The sequence below is a fragment of the Rattus norvegicus genome, chromosome 15, assembly GCF_021556685.1.
Source record: "Rattus norvegicus strain SHRSP/BbbUtx chromosome 15, alternate assembly SHRSP_T2T, whole genome shotgun sequence".
NCBI classification, from domain to species: Eukaryota; Metazoa; Chordata; class Mammalia; order Rodentia; family Muridae; genus Rattus; species Rattus norvegicus.
In genome coordinates, this window is record NC_141548.1 from 40,734,130 (window position 1) to 40,751,581 (window position 17,452).

General features: G+C 43.0%; 1 protein-coding gene across 4 annotated transcripts in view; it reads left to right on the forward strand.

The window, feature by feature from the left end:
• Positions 1-17,452, forward strand: part of Wdfy2 (WD repeat and FYVE domain containing 2) — a 124,924-nt gene that overhangs the window by 30,958 nt on the left and 76,514 nt on the right.

A 17,452-nucleotide genomic window follows, 5' to 3' on the forward strand; every position in this document is an offset into this window, starting at 1 on the left:
TTCTGTAGGCTGAGAAAGGAAGGAGGGAGGGAGGGAAGGAAGGAGAGAGGAAAGGAAGGAAGGAAGGAAAGATGAAGAAAAAAAGCAACTTTCAACCCTTTTTATACTCAGAGTTTTAAAATATCACAAATGCAGGCAAGAGTTAGTTGAGCTAGTGTAAATATACAATACCTATCACCCAGTGAGACCTCAAAAGACTTTTCCTTCACATGTTCACTACCAAAAAACAAATCCTAGAACAAGGAAGCTCTTTCTTTGCTAAAACATTTACGTGCTGATCAACTAGGGATGTTATTTGAATTAAATGAATCTCTGTAGTGAACAAAGCTAGGACAGCATAGAGATCTGACCCGAGAGATGTTCTGAAGCTTTTGAATGACAAGAGTTGACAGCCAATGACTTTGAAATGAGCATTGTTTTCTCTGAAGAACAACAGCTCTGTAATAGGCACATGACAGCCTGGGCTTTGCATGCTCTCCTGTACCCACAGGCGTAGGTTAGGATGTGGGGTGCCCAGGAGCTTTCGCACCCTGGCTTCTCAGTACTAAACATGTGGCATGCTTCTGTTTTCACCCTTCGTCCTACTGGTCTGAGTTTCTCTTCTCTCAGCATTAAACAACTTCAGAAACAGTTGTGGCACGGGCTGAGAATCTCCAAAATCTGAAATTGGCAATGCTCTAAGTTGGGACAGTTGAGGACCGACATAAGTCTACAAGCGGAGAATTCCATGGCTGACGTCCTGAGCTAAGTTGCCGTCAGAATGCAGGTGCACCGAGGCTGTAGAGAACATAGTGAGGCTTGTCTGTAGACTTGAGTCATGATTCTAAGCTATTTACTTATGTGTGCATAGGCATCCTAAAACATGGAACACTTCTGGCCGTAAGCATTTCCTTTTTTCTTTTCAAACAGATTTTTATGTAGCCCAGGCTAACCTCTAATTCACTGTTAAGCTGTAGGCAGCTTTGAATTTTCTGATTTCTTGCCTCTACCTTCCAAGTGTTGACATGTACCAGACACATCTTGTTTTATGTGGTGCTCAGAATCGAGCCCCAGGGCTTCATTTGTGCCAGGCGAGCGAATCTGGCGGCTGGGCTTCACTCCCAGTATTAACCTTTCTGGTGAGAGACCTTCAGTCGGCCCAGGTTTGCCTCTACTGTTTCCACGTTGCTTCCGAATGAGAATGTAAACAGGATCTCCATCCTAGAACCTGTGTGAGGTTAAGCACTATAAAGAAGGAAAGCACCGTGTCCTGAAGGACAGCTGCGTGGCATGCCCGCTGTCACTCTTTTGTTTTCTAGTCTGTTAACTGTCTTCTCTAGTAGCATGCTATGGTTTGGAGTGTTCGCCAAGGGCAGTCTTTTGCCAGTCTGTGGTGCTATTAGGAGGCGGTTTTTAAGAGGTGGAGTCTAGGAGGAACACTAGTCAGTGAAGAGTTTCCCTGGGCCTAGCCTTTTGATTTTCTGTCTTTTTGCTTCTTGACCTCAAGAGATGAACAGGTAACTCTGCCACAGACTTCCACTTACTGTGTATGGTGCCTCTAGGGGCCGACAGCCTTCTGGCCAGGCAACTGTACTCAGATCAGCCTTTCCTCCTTCAAGTGGATTATCGCAAATATTTAATCACAGACAGAGGAGAGGTGGCAGCTTTGATCACATCTCCACTCTCCATTCTCCTCCCATATCTGGGTGGGATGGACTCACTTCCTCTTTAAACTCTTATCAGAGAGATGCAGTTTTGTCTTTTGCTAGGTCACATGGACGTTTACATACTCTGACTTATAAACTCATTTAGACTAAAAGGCTCCCTCCTTTATACGTATCAAGTTATTTTGCCTGAGTTTACAGGCCTGTTTTTTCTACCGGAGGCGATTGAGAGGGAACTGACCTTGATCTATTTTGGTAGGATAGAAACCACTAGTACTTGTGCCTTGTGCTAAGGAAATTCGTTTTAACCATGGAAAGCAAAATCCAAAAGCATTCAAAAGACTTTGAAGTGTATTTATGTTGTGTAGGCAGAGGCAGAGGAGGAGGAGTGGGAGGTGGGCCCTGTCCCAGGTCTTCTATTTATTTGCAGAATATGTTTGTCCTCGGATCTGGAGCCATGAAAGACAGCTATGAGCTTGGCCTAGAGCATCCGTTCTCAACCTGTTGGCTGCAACTCCTTTGTGGTCAAATGACCCTTTCATAGTGGTCACCTAAGACCATTGAAACTACAATATTTACATTATGATTCACAACAGCAAAATTGCAGTTATAAGGTAGCAATGAAAATAATTTTATGGTGAGAGGTCACCACAACATGAAGAACTGTGTTAAAAGGTCACAATATCAGGAAGAATGAGAGTCATTCATTAGTCTAGACAGACAGATGCAGGACAGACTACAGCTCACAAAGAGACCTACATAAACATGGTCAATTTGACTTTTGGAAAGAGCAAGAGAAAGTATATTCCTTAAAATAGGCGAACAGTCGGATTTCCACCTGTGAGAAGGTAACTTCAAGCCGTTACAGACCTCTCTCCACATACAGAAATGAACAGGAAGCAAGTTATAGATTAAAATGTGAAACTTCTAGAGGAAACACAGGCCAAATTATTTGTGATTGGAACTCAGTGTGTTGGACATGCCTATGATCCCAGCCGTCTGGGAGGCTGAGACAAAAGACCATGTGTTTGAGCTTATCTGGACTATGTGAAGAATTCAAGGACAACCAAGTCTGTCTCAGAAGAAAAGCAGCTAGAGTTTCAGTTAACCTAGCTTGTGCACAGCTCTGGTGTGTTGGTTACTTACAAAATACCTGATCAAAGGAATGGAAGGAAGAGAGGGAGGGAGAGAGAGAGAAAGGAAAGGAAGGGAGGGAGGGCAGGCAGGCAGGGCAGGTGGGTGTATTTTGGCCAAGTTTGAAGGTATAGCCTTTTACGATGGGGATGTCTGCAGGAACGTGCGGCAGCTTGATCATACTGGGTCCACAGTGGGGAAGCGGAGAGAGGAACGCTGCAACTCTACTCACTTCCTTTTTATTCAACCCAGGACTCTCATCCTTGGGATGGTGCTGCCCAGTCACTGTGCCTTTCCTCCTAAGTTAAATCTTTGTTGAAACTCCCCCATAGACACACCTAGAGATGTGTTTCCACAGCATTTCTAAACCTGTCAAATACATACTCAGTACCAGTATCACACCTGGGCTGGATTGCTAGCTCTGCTTACAGGTGTGCAGACGTGCACACACATTTACACATCGCCAGAATTCCCATCTCATTAAGATGCTCAGGCTGTCTTTCTATGTGTTAAAGTTGGAAAAGTCCCTGTGGTAAGGTGAGTATTGAAATTCACTAGCTGAGCGGATGGAGGAGGTTGGGAAGGACAGGATGCTTCAGCAGAAGGCCAGTATGCACATTCTCAAAGGAATGGTGAATTAGGGCAGCAAACTAACAAAACTAGTTTATACAGGTTTTCAAGTGTGTGGGGGTGACACACACATAGAGATCAATCCAATCAAGATTTTCATTTTTAAAATGTAATTTGTGTAAGTTTTAAAATTGTAAGATCATATTTCATAGCTTTTTAAAACAATAAAATGAAAGTGTGAACAAATTATAAGTTGTTCTTATTTGAACTCTTTTTTGTTTACGTGACCTACCCTATTGGCTGTTTTTTGATATTGTTCTTCACAATGTATGAAACTGAAAATTGGCACGTGCTGAGTAAGAGCGCTAACAGCAGTTCAGCAGAGTACGGGCTGTTGGGAGCTGGATGTATAGGGCGGGAGCAGCCAACGAGGTGAGATGCTGGAACTGTACTTGGCCCTGTGAATATTGCGTGACTGTTGTAATAAGGTTATTTCAGTGGCTTGTTGTAGAGGACCAGAGTCTCTAGGAGTCTCTCACAGAAAGCAGTGAGTGTAAAATAAGGCAGTGCAGATAGCAGACAGGACTGATCTCAGATTAAGGGTAGAGGTGTAGAATTAACGGGTTAGTAATTTATTGGATGGTAGAGGCACTATTATTATTTAAATTATTCTGACTTTAATTTTTGTTTAATTTAATTTTCTTGGGTAAGTGCAAGTCAAAACTTAGCAATGGGTTGAAATAACGAGTGATTGAGCTTCTGTGCAGTGTAGTCTCTCAAGACAGAGAAACTCATTAAAGTGTTATCAGAGAGCTAATCCATCCTCACACCCTCAGTACCCATTCATGAGAAGCTATGCCATGTGACTCAAAAACTGCAGATCTCATTCATTGTTTTACTCCACCCCTTGGGACAGGGCTGGCTAGCGGTAATACTGGCGACTGCTAAGCTGCATACACTCTCCTCCCCACAGGCCTTCTCTCCATACTGGTGCATATTACGTAGAGCAGGGATTTCCCCAGCAAGCCTCCATTATACAGTGGCCTTGAGGGCCCAGTGCCAGGGGATTGTGTGGCTTCTCAGCTTTCGCTCTGAGGCTTAGGCATTCAAATATTTTTGCAGTTTAGTGAATTCTTGAGAGTTTTAGGAAATAATTAAGTTGTAGCTGTTCCTTTACTCCCTACCCCAGCCCAAGAAGCATAGATTCACTAATAAATGAAGACTCTGTTTCTCCCGCTTACGTTTAGTCAGTTTACTTTTATGCTTTTCAGTAAGTAACACTTGAAACCAAGCAGATCAAGAAATCATCAGTTCTTTCTGTTGATAGTTATTTCTCCAGCCAACAGAGAGAGGCATTTTTCTGTTGTAGTTCATCTCTGTTGTTTTGTACTGTGCATTTGGCACGTTGGGGAGCAGTGATGAATAACTCTGGCAGTTACAGGAAAGGCTCAGTGTGAAGGAAAGCTAATGTGATTTCACTCTGAGGCTGTTAGCATTCATGAATATACATTAGCATAAACACCCACAGCAAGACATTGATATCTATATGCTTTAGTCTATCTGTCTGTCTTCCTTCCTTCCTCTACTTCTACCCCACCCCTTTCTTTGAAGAAATGGTCTTACTGAATAGCTCTGACTGTCCTGGAACTGTGTTAATGAGGCTGGCCTCTGGAACTCACAGAGATCCTCCTGCTTCTGCCTCCCGAATGCCGAGATTAAAGGCGTGCTGTACTATATGCCCTTTTCTCTATGGCTTTTCAGGATACCAAGAGTTTTTGTTTGTTGTTGTGGTAAATATTAAATAAAGCAGGCAGGACACCAAACACCATGCCACTCTACCTCCTGCTACTCTCTGTCCCCGGCAGTCTTTCTGCCTCCATGGCTAGCCCCACCTTGACTCTGGCTACTCTCTGGCCCCAGCATTGGCCACCTTCTTCCAACTCTCTGCTGTGAACTCTCTTCACAATCCCAGCATCCCGTAAAACCAAAACTCTAGCAGCTTGTAATTTATCAATCAGATTTATATCATTAAATTCTCACTCCACAAAGCTTTTACATAGTAAACTCAAGTCAATAGATATTTATATAAACTGCCCACCTAGATAAGACAAATCATCCTGTAATAATCCATCCGTTATAAGATATTCATAGCTACTATGACTAGTAAAGCCACAAGGGTGGGCCATCCTTCTCCTCCATCTCTCTTCTCCTTTTTCTTTCTCTGCCTTATAAAAACTCTGTCCCCAATCACAGGCCTTGCCTTCCCTCACCTGCATATAGACATCAATCCACATGTTGTTTTAACCATTGATTCTAATTCATGACTTCATATCAAACATCATCACGGAGGGCAGGAGCCACTCTTGTATGCTCACTTGACTAGAGTAAAACTGTAGTATCCTTTATTGTCATTGATTTTCCTGGTTCCTTTGTATAGAACATCAGTTTTGTATTAAGTTTGTCAGAAATATTAGTCTTAGTTACCTAACAAATGTGTTCATGAGTTCCTAGAGGCCGGAAGTGGGTGGCAGGTAGACCCTAGGGGCTGGAGTTAACAGGTTTTTGTGAGTCAGGTGACATGGGTACTGGATCTGAGTTCCTGTCTCATAATTAAGCAGTAGCAAGTGCTGTTCACTGCTAAGCCACCTCCCCATCCTGTTCCAGTTACTTCCTAATCAAAGGGCTTGAGTGACTCCAGAAACTCAATACTTGTCTGTGTCATAAAAGAGAACACACACATGTTCATAAGCGATTGGATTATATAATGTGGAGTCTTGAATTATTTCATGCCACAAGTGTTTTGCAATTGGGAGAAGCCTTTTTTTTTTTTTTTTAATGGAATTATGGACAGCACTGTAGAAGTAGACATTTTCAATTCTCTCTGCTTCCAGAAAGCCTATTTACCACGGTGCTCTGCTCTGCAGTTTGCTGCTGTTCTATTGAGAAGTTTCGATGTCTCTGAGAACTTAACATTTTCTTTTCTGGTAGGAGGATTTGGTGCTACATATAAATTTCTTAACATTTGGGTACATATATTAGATAATTAGCACTAACAGGTCAGAGTTTTAAAAATATAACCCATGCAAGATTTGTCGCTCTGCAGAAGCACAGAAGGTATATTTATATGTGAACTACTTACCAATATCAACAAAGGCTATTAAACCAACTCAAATTGCAAAGTGGATGGCAAGTGCTTAGTGCCACTGGAATTAATGTCCACTATGGCTTTCCTATTTATAAATCTCTGTGCTCCCAGAAGAGGGTGTCTATATAGTTAGATACAGTTGTTGGTAAGAATCAGGAGCTCAAATAATCTAGAAGCAATTTACTGTGAACAGTCTCCAACATACGCAAGACCCAAATACAGTGTCCTCATCCGTACCCAGTCAGTGCCACCTGTCTGTTGTTAGTTGTAACTAGTCCACTGTGTGTAGGTCCTTTTGTCTGGAGAAACTGTTGGGGGCTTCTGTGAAGTTGAGTGTTTCAGTCAGCCTAGGTTTGTTTTTGTTCCTGTGTTGCCTGAGGACAGTATGAAATAGGACACTTGAGACTTTTTTAGATGATGCAGTAAGATTTTGCACCTATCGCCTCATTTTAAAGAAATCTCATTTTTATCCAGACAGGTTTCCTTTGCCGGCAGCTTTTCCCAGGGCAGGATTTATTGTCACTCATCAGCACGCTTCAAGGTCACCCTTGAGACCTCCATTGAGGTTCTTGACCAGAACCTTTGCCTTTGCTTCTGCATTCAGACCAGTGCATTAAATGGGTACTGGAGTCTCCAGAGTTTAACAGGAGCTCTTAGGGCTAAAACATGGAGGTAAATTGTTAAAAAACCTTTCTGTTGCTGGGTTTGGGATCTGTGGTTGCTTTACTCACGTTGGCAGGGTTGGTTGGGTTGGTTGTGGTTTTCAGACACACACACTCCTCCTTTCCTGGTATGATGGTTCTGTCAGGTCTCCTCTCTCACGCCGCTTCAGCTCACTGAGCTTTTCAAATAGTCCTCTCTTGAAGAGTGGTTTGACTTGTGTTTTGTTTTGTGTTGACTGTGTTTTCTTGTTTTTAAAATATGGGTTAATAAGCCTGTTACAGTAAGCTTGCAAACTAGAACAATTCCTTCTTCCTTCCTGTACCCCAGTTGTTACTACTTTTAAAGTCAGCGTTTGGAAGCATCCTCTGTCATTATCAACCGTGGTTCAGAAACTCTTTTTGTTCCTTCTTTCTTAGGGCATCACATCTGACTCTTTCTGCCCAAGTCTCAGTTGGATTTTAGTGCTGCCCTGCTCTCAAGTGGCTGAGTGGGTTCTGTTATCTCGGCCAGGATGGCTTTGGGCCACTCGACTTGCTGTTGCATTCTGAGTGCTGTGTTATTGGCAACTCTATGAAGATAGCCGTGTTAGCAAGGTAGTTATTCCTCTGAGTTGTATTTATTTAGATTTTCTTAAAGATGGGATCTCTCTAGCAGGCCTGAAGTTTCTTATATAGACTAAGCTTGCTATAAGCTGGCTCTGGACTTACAGTAATCCTCCTGCCTCTACCTCCTGAGTGCAGGGATTATAGCTGTGTGCCATTTGCTTATTTGTTTTTATTTTTTTACCACACATACCCACCTGCAGTTTTAAGTGTATGTTTTAGGTGGCTTTATGTAGATAACCAGCATTGTAAAGCAAGCAGCACCATTTCCTTCCAGAACATTTTCATCATCAGAATGAGTCTGTCTTTTCTTTCTTCCCCAAGAAGGAAATCTGAGAGAGTTAAGGCAACTGGAAGAGAACAGTTGGCTCCATTTGCAGATTTGGGGCACTGACAGCCCAGAGTCGATTCTCTTGCTGCTCAGTATTTCATGAAGTTTCTCTGGAGCCTTCACCCCATGCCTGCCGCTTTCACCACAGGGCACAGGGATGTACTGGTATGTGATGAAACAGACCATCCCTCTGACCGGGGCCAGGGACAGTATTTAAATATAGGTCATTCCTCCAGTGACTTCCAGAGCTTTCCCTCTGCGCACTGCTGAGAAGCACAAACAAATCACTTAGGGTCAAGGTTTCCACTCTCCTTTCTGTTGTTGTTGGGGCTTCTGTGAGGACAGATGACACACGGCTAACAACCAGGACTCTGCCAGCCTCTGATCCCTGTCACGGCACTCCTGCTGCTCACTGGATATAAATATGTTTACTTTCTCTTTACTTTTTGTTTTTGTTTTCCTTTTATATAGTCACTTAACCTTTGCAAAGCAAGTCCCCTGTGTTAAATGCTGTATGTGATAAAAAATATCAGTATTGCAACATGTAAATCCAGGGTTATTTTTAAGAGTTAAATATAAAAATACTCAAAAATAATTTCCAAAGTTGTCAGAGGACTCGTTGTCTCCCCGGTGGGCAGCCTTGCTGATTAGTGCTGATAGCTGATGTCATGTGTCCTCAGGGATTTGTGCAAGGTGCAGGGTGACACCAGAGCTTCGTTTTGCCTGAGAAGCCCCACAGACCTCAGATGGGGGTTCTTCTTTAAAGAGAAGTAATGTGTAGAAACACTACAAGTAGGAGAGTGTCCAGGAAGCCAGAAGTCCAAAGCAGTGAAGACAGAAACTGTGTAATACACTCAACACTAAAATCAAATCACAGCTGAGGGAACAGAACAAATAAAGGCTAGACCACAGCCCAAAGACAGTTTGCAGACATGATCCCTGCTTACTGCCACAGCTACTCAGTAAAGCCCATGGGACTTCCTCCAGGGCCCTGACTGCTACCCTAGGACTCTGCTTCTGTTTTCCAGTACTTTCTCACATTAAAATGGCACACAATAGAAACAGAAAAAAATAAATCTACTTATGGTTTTGCCTAAAAACTGATGATAGAAAAAGTCTTAGCCTGTGTCTACTTGTCCACAGTGCTATTACAGTTTCCAGACATGGTGGCAGGGAAGCTCAGGAGCACTGGGCATGCTCACAGTGATCTAGTTACCAGAGCTGGACTGAGAGTTTATTCCTTTTCCCATCATGGAACTTCCTGTAGGAACCCTAACCCGTAACCTCATTGCATGAGTGCTGACAGTTGACAGTGCAGTTGTAGTCTTTCTAAAGGTACTTACGAAGCTGACAATCAGGCCACTTGGTGTGGTTTTTATAATCAATGTAAACTGTTAAGGTTCTCCCAGAACCTTTTCACTTTGGAGTAAGAGAGACATGCCTCAGATGGTTAAAATGCCCAGGGGAGGTGGCTGTCATGTGTATGCCTCACTGGCTCTTGTGTGACTTCAGTTGACCAAAGGCTGATAATGTTTGTAGTACATGACACTTCTTTAGCCACCGGCAGATGGGGCCTGTGAGAGTTACTGCATCTGAGAACATTATGGTGTCTGTGAGTCAGCAAAGCTGTGTAGGTCTTTCATAGTAGGGTCCTTGATTGGAGGAATTGAACTGTGTGGCAGAAGGGACCAGGGACTGAGTGGTACCCAGCTTGAGCTGCCTTTATGCGCTGAAAGCTTTTAGGCGTCAAAAATATATTGGGCATTGATGGAGACCAGATTTAGTTTATTTGCTGTGCGAGTTGAACGTGGTGTTAGGAACGACACAGTGATCAGAAATCTAGTAAACGGAGAGAGAGCTTTCTTCTTTAAGTTATTAATCTTTCACATACACTTTCTCAGAATCTCTGCAGTTGCCTTTCCATTTGGAACATTGTATCCTTTAAACAAATTACTGTAAAAAACTACCAAAAGCCGTTGCGGGGCATCTCATTGCCGGGCATCTCATTGCTCAAACTTCTCCTATTAGCAGATGGCTTCGGGGCAGGCTCCTGGCCCGTGTACGGTGTGTTGCTGCTACAGTGACTAATCTATTGAAGAGGCATTCCCTGGAAATCCAGACCTATCACACACAGTGGAATTTGTTCTCTACCCCTCACCCCAAGTTACTTCAGTGATACAAAAACAATTGTCCTCAGGGAAATGAGGCTCGTTGCCGTGGTAACTAATGAAGGTTGCTTCATTCTCAGGCACAATTTTAAAGCCTAGATTTCAACATGGATAGACCTTTTTTTTTTTCAGTAGCTTAGCAACCTGTGGTACAATGTTTGTTGACACCCCTAGCCCTCCTTTTTCTCTTTAGAAAAGAGTGAGCTCTGGAGGTAGTATTTCATTGTGTGCTCGCTGTGAATTTGGTGCAGTTCTTAGGCATGTTGTTGACAGTGCCCTGACTTTCTAGATCCCAAATCACATTCTGTCTCTAAAGGGCAGTTCTTTTACTCTTCAGTGATCTCTGAACATGCTTTTCTTCCACAACCCTTGCCTAGGTGAATCGTTGGTGCTATCCAGGGGGCTGGATATTCTCTTCTTACTTACTGATCTCAGCACTGAGCTCACACCTTACAGTGACTACCAGGTAGGTGGTTCATGCTACCACAGCCCGATTGAATTGTCCAAGGTAAACATTGCCTTCCATAGAAACTCACTAATGAAAGGCTCCACTGTTCACAGATGCCCACAGCCAGCCAGCACCCAAGCCTGATGAAACACTTCCCAACTGCTACAAATGCATCCTTGTGGTTTCACACCCTTGGCTTGCTCTCTCCCTACCCTGCTTACTCACCCGCTCACTTTGATAGATCAGGATAGATCAAGGCAATCTCAGCAGAAGCAGAACAGTTGAAGAGTGCCAGTGTCTACCTGGTAGTGGGGTCTATATGGCTTAGGGTTGCAACTTTATAGGACAGAAGGGGGACTTTTGGGGAGGAGAGTTTTATCAATGGATGTGTCCCTGATGGTTCCAAGGTTGAATGAGTTCAGCATTCAGCAGATGTCCTGTGTGTTGGCTTTCTTCTTAGGCAGGCCTTCTTTCCCTGTGTTAAATCTGGAGTTTCTCTGCTGTCTCAGGTTCTTTGTTTTGGGTCATTAACCCTTCACTGGGGGTCTGGAGATGGGCTGTACATGTTAGACAGTGTTCTACCACTTAGCAAAATCCCCCCCTTTTTTTGCCTGGTATAAGTTGAAGTTTCTGAAGGTCGGGAGGTGGAGGAGAGAAAACAGGTTTGTGTTAGTACTTGAATCACTGATAAAATTCTGTGACTGTGGATGGTTAGAATATTGCAGAACCAGAGCCAGCTATCTGGGGACTATTTTTAAGTCCTTTGAAAGTCTTTTGTTGCCCACTTCTATTTCTGGCCTGATATCCTTTTGATTATCTCTTTTTTTTTTTTTTTCTTTTTTTTTCGGAGCTGGGGACTGAACCCAGGGCCTTGCACTTGCCTAGCAAGCGCTCTACCACTGAGCTAAATCCCCAACCCCTGACTATCTCTTAAACCTTTGACACATATTATTTTCTTATTATTTTCTTTATGTCTTCACTAGCATATACTAGTTATACATAATAGGCATCGTATCATTTTCATACATGTGCATAATTATTTCACTGTCTTTTGTCATTGTCTGCCTCTTTTCTTTTTAAGCATCTTCTGAGCAGAGCACTAACTTCCTGCAGTAAACTAAGGATGTCATTAGCTTGTGGTTCCCACCAGTGAACTGTTTTTGGCCTGGCTTATGGCTTTGTTTTGCTCAGTAACTAATAAAAGCTCAAGTATTTACTGTCAGTGTAGAACATGCTATTTGGTATAATCCAAATTCCTCTTCATAGATTGTGGCCTCTCATAATTGGCTCGGGATAAATTACCCCTTATAACTTTGGGGAGACAGCAAACCATTTGCTGTAGGGTAACCAGGACTTTCCCTGGCTTCCCACAAACAAACAAACAATTGGGATTTTGTCTCTGGATCCTTGTTCTAAGTAGCCTCTCCAGCCCTCTGTGGCCATCTGGCTGGTCCTTTACACATTGCTGCTGCTCAGTAGGACGGCCCCCTGGGCTGTCCATTTGCTTCTCTATCAGGAACTTACTCCCATTCCTCTCCACGTTGCCTTACTTGGGGCCCCATACTCAGTGTCCAGGGCCTCCACATGCTGCCAGTCTTTAGTCCTTACCTCACTGTAGTTCCGCCACCTGCCAACTCTCCTCGGGCATGCGCAGCTCTCCCTAATCCAGAAAGATGGCAGGGCATTCAGCAGGGATTCTGTCTCCCCAGCACACAGACCTCTACTGCCTTAAACTTGTCTCTGAGTTATAGTTATTTTCCTTTCTTCTTCGCTTCCCTTCCTTCATCCACCCCTCCTCTCCCCATTTATTTTATGTGTATGGTATCTCGTCTGCATACCATGCTTGTAGTTGTCAGAGGAGAGTGTCAAGAGTCCCTGGAGCAGAGTTACAGATGATTGTGAGCCACCATGTGGATGCTGGGAATTGAACCTGAGTCCTATGCAAGAATCCCTGTTAAAAAATAAAGATAGGGGTTGAGGATTTAGCTCAGTGGTAGAGTCTGAAAAAAAATAAAGATAGGGCCTTTGGGTTTTGTTTGTTTGTTTGATCAAAACCAAAATCACTTCCCTGTATAGATCAAGCTCACAGAGAACTTTCCAGAGATCCCTCGGTCTCTGCCCCTGAGTGCTGAGATTACAGGCCTCAGTGACCAGGGCTGGCCCTCCCTCTCCTTCCCCTGTCTTCCCTTCCCTGCCCTCTTATGTCTTGGCGCTGGGCAACAGCCCTGGGCTTTGCACACTGCCCATGCAAGTACAGGGTCAGTATCCCTGGCCATAGTTGATTGTTTCTGAAAAAAATCTTTCAAGAAAAAAGGTTTGCTCTTACTCTTAAAAACTTTTTGTATGGTTTTTAAAAATATGATTTTCAGAAAAATTAAATCCTGTAAGTTCTTTACAGTGGAATTTGTGTTCAGGAAATTTCTACTCATCTAAATTTCACTTCTTATCTCTAGGATGCACCTTCCTTCCCGCCCCCTATGCCAATACAATGTAAGTCTCAAGAAGGCAGTATTTAGTGAGGAGAGGAGTATTTGAGGGCTTTTCTGAGCATGAATGTCAAGCTGTTGGGGACCAGACATTTCTTTAGAAATATTTATGTTTTTAGAAACATAAGCAATTTTCTGATCTTGAACCTTGCAACCTTGCTTATTTTTTTTTTTTTTTTTTGGTTCTTTTTTTCGGAGCTGGGGACCGAACCCAGGGCCTTGCGCTTCCTAGGTAAGCGCTCTACCACTGAGCTAAATCCCCAGCCCCAACCTTGCTTAATTTTAGCTTATAATAGACTCACAGGCATGCACAGTGAAGTGTTTGGTTGTGCATATGTACACGTGTGTGTGTGTGTGTGTGTGTGTGTGTGTGTGTGTGTGTGTGTGTGTGTGTGCAGGTGCAGATAGAGCACTCCTTTTCCAATGTAGATGTCTTTACTCGTTACTTTTCTTGCCGGCTGTGGGTATAAACTTGACAAGAAGTAGCTTATGGGAGGGAGGAACTGTTTTGGCTTACAGTTAGTTGGCTCTGATAACAGTCTCTCAGGGAGGCAGGGGTATGTGTCTGCAACCAGCAGACAAAGGTGAATGCAGCCCTCTGCTTGTTTTCTCCTTTTTATTCAGTGTAGGGTCTGAGCCCCAGTCAACTTGACAAGATTAATCAGCACAGCTTTTATCTATTTGACTATCCAAGTTGTGTGGCAGTGGTTCAAAGGGTTGGGTTGGGGCAGGGGAGGCTTTCATTCCTTATCAGTGAGTATGCTGTTAGTGTAAAGTTTTCACGAATACTTTGTGTGGTGTGGTTCATTTTCATTGTTGCTTACCTGGCTTTGGAATCACCTGGGAGACATATCTGGGTATGTCTGTATGGGCATTTACAAAGAGGTAATTTAAGAGAGGAAGACTCACCACGATTGTGAATGATTCAGAGTCATAGCAGTAGCAAAATTACAATTGTGAAGTAGCAATGAAAATAATTTGATGGTTGAGCATCACCACAACATGTGGAACTGTATGTATTAAACAGTTGCAGCATCAGGAACGCCAAGAACCACTGAGTTCTTGACTGTAGATGTTTTTCCTTATTTTACTGATAACTGTGATTTTCTTACTGACCCTTGCATGTTGGATTAAGTCCCATGTGGCCATGACATGGTCCTTCAGTTGTGCTGTGAGTTTGCTTTGCCAGTATTTTGTTGAGAAACTTAGCATTGTATTCATATGAAATATGAACTTGAGCTTTTTAAAATGACATATTTGCCTGGCTTTTGTATCATAAAGCCAGCCATTAGAGTATGTGATCAGGTATTCTAGAGTATGGGATCAGGTATTCTCTCCTCTTTCTGGAAATTTGAGCAGCATCCTTGTCAGTTTCGTCTCAGCGATGTGGCTGACCTCGTCGGTGAAGCCGCTTTGGTCCTGTGCTTTCCTTACCTTGAGGTTTTTGCTGTAGATTCTCTCTCCGATGGGTAATGATTTCATTTCCTCTGCAGTCTGCCCTATAGCTAGTATGTCTCACAGATTATCTCACTTGCAAGCATATAGAACTCTTAGAATATTTATGATTTCTGTAGGAACCCCACTTTCATTTCCAATATAATTCAGTTTCCTTTCAGTTTTTCTTAGCTTAATGAATTCTTTTAGTTTAAAATTTTACTACTTTTCTTCACCTTTATGAAAATTGACTTGGTTTCATTGGTCTCTATTACTAGTGTTCGGTGGGGTTTTGTTTTCATTTTTTCTGATCTATATTGTTTCATGTTTCTGGAGTGTTAGGTTTTCTTTTTCTGGTGCCGTAAGTATACCATTGGGTTGCTGGCTTGTGATCTTGTCTAACTAGATACTGAATGTCGTATTTCCCACCGAAACTGTGACTTCACCTCCTAGGTTTTGCTATGTTTGCTTTCAAATCAGCTTATCTTAGTGCTTTTTAATTTTCCTGACAATTCCCCCAGCTCATTGTGACTTTTTCCTATGTCCCTTCTATTGCTGATTTTAGCTTCATTCAGTGGTAGCTATGTGCCTGTCAGATGTGTGTCCTGCCATTGAGGTGTGGTGTGCCTGTAGGTCTCACTGATTGATGGCGGAACTTGGGCCTATAACTTCCTTCTTGATTCTCTGACTAGTTGCTTTATCTGTAATTGAAAGTTATACATGGATGCATTTTATTAGCTTGTGTTTATCTGGGACAATCTTAATTTTTTCTTCATCTGTGGGAGAGATTTAGGAAAAAGAGGTTTTAAGTTATTAGCTCGTGGAGAGTTTTGGGTTTTGTACAGTGTGGTTTTGTACACTATTCGCCTCCTTCCCTACCTCTTCCCACATCTACTCCACTTTGTCCACTGAACTTTGTGACCCCCCACCCCTTTTAAATAAAACAAACAAAATTCCTTTAGGACCAATTTGTGCTGCCCAAATATTCTTAAATATGTACTCTTCCACTGGAGCATGGAGAGCTTATCAGATGTGTTCCTTTAGAAAATTGTCTCTTTTTTTCCGGTACCTAACGATTGCTAGGAGTGGAGTGGAATTGTACATCTGACTTTCCTCCCACGCTGGGATTTGGTCCAGCATAGTCTGGCCCAGGTTTTGTACATGCTGTCACAGTGGCCATGAGTTCCTGGTGCAGCTGTTCTGCTGGGTCCAGAAGATGTCTCCCTGTACTCACCTACCACGTTTGACTCACTCCTTCTGCTCCCCTTTCTGGAATGATCCCGGAGCTGTGGGGTGTTTGTGTGTGAACTCCTGATGTAATGATCCCGGAGCTGTGGGGTGTTTGTGTGTGAACTCCTGATGTAATGATCCCGGAGCTGTGGGGTGTTTGTGTGTGAACTTCTGATGTAATGATCCCAGAGCTGTGGGGTGTTTGTGTGTGAACTGATGGGGCTGAGCGTTCTACAGTCTCTTGTTCTGTGCTCTTCAGCCAGCTTTGGTCTCTGTTCGTCACTCTCCACTGCACATAGGCGCTTGCTTAGTTGGGGTTTGGAGACACACTGATCTGGTGATCCCCTTGACCGTCCTTCAGGTCTGAAGGGAAGGTCATCTAGGTAGCTCTTGGTTGATAGTTGTTTTTTCAACATCGCCCCTCTGTGCCCTCAGATTCTGAGAGGTCGGCTGTTGATACCCTATTGCAGAGTTGTTTTTCTCTTGATGCCTGTAAGAGTTTTCTCCTTGGCATTTGATGGCTTGATTCTGCCTGCCTGCCGTCTGTCTGTCTGTCTGGTCTGATACAGTCTGTCTTCCTTGGATGTGTTTATCTTTTATCAAATTTGGTCTTTTTTTTTTTTCCTGAGCTATTTCCTGTACCTTTCTCCTGAAGGTCTCTACATTTGTAAGTTGCTAACTTATAAACTGCTCAGGTCTCTGAGGCAGCCTTTTGTTGTTCTTTGTTTTGCTTTTGTCCGTTGTTCTTTTCAGTTTCAGCTCACTTGGATTAACTGTCCTAGCTCAGACCTCCTGGGAACCTCTCTAGTCCTAATAGTCTTGTTTCAATTACTGTGATCTGCAGTGTTTCAACCCAATTTTCTTATAGACTCTCCGTTAGAAGGACTATTCCTGGTCCATTCAGACATTCTTCTCATCCTGATTTTATGGCGTTGTCTGTGAGCTCTTGTTAGCATATTTTAGACTGTCTGCAGTAAGACCAATGCTTACACCTCTTCCTGGGTAGTTTCTGTCAGTTTTGTTCCAGGGCCCCAAGATGATCTATACTTCTGTTTCATGAGTATTTCCCAGTGTATTGTTGAGAACAGATAAGAATGCAGTAATTCTGGAAGTCAGATTCTCTGGAATATAGCTCTCTTACTTATTTTGTGGTTCTTATGTGGACTGTGTTTCCTGTGTCTGATCAATGAAAGCTCTTTTCTACTTATTTTCTCTGAGGTCAGCCAACAATCTGGGTCCAATGAGGAAAAGGAATGTTTTTCTATGCCAGTCATTTCTTTTGAAAGATTCTCTTCGGGAAGCCCTTCATCTCTAAGAGGGTTGAGTTAATGAGTAGCCTCTGTTCTGGTCACTCACTGAATAGTCAGGTAAATCAGACCAGGCCTTAATTGTAGACATGTTTGAACCCTAGCTCTAGCCGGCTCCTTTAGGAAACAAGCCATTTGCCAGAGCTTTCCAGGATGCTGGAAGTTACTGAATGCTAATTCAGCGAAGTACCTCCAGCCCCCTTTTTTCTACATAACACTTTTCCAGGTGCTACAAGCATTGTTTAGGAGACCTCAGTCTGAAACTGATTTTAACAGTTCTTATCGACTTAT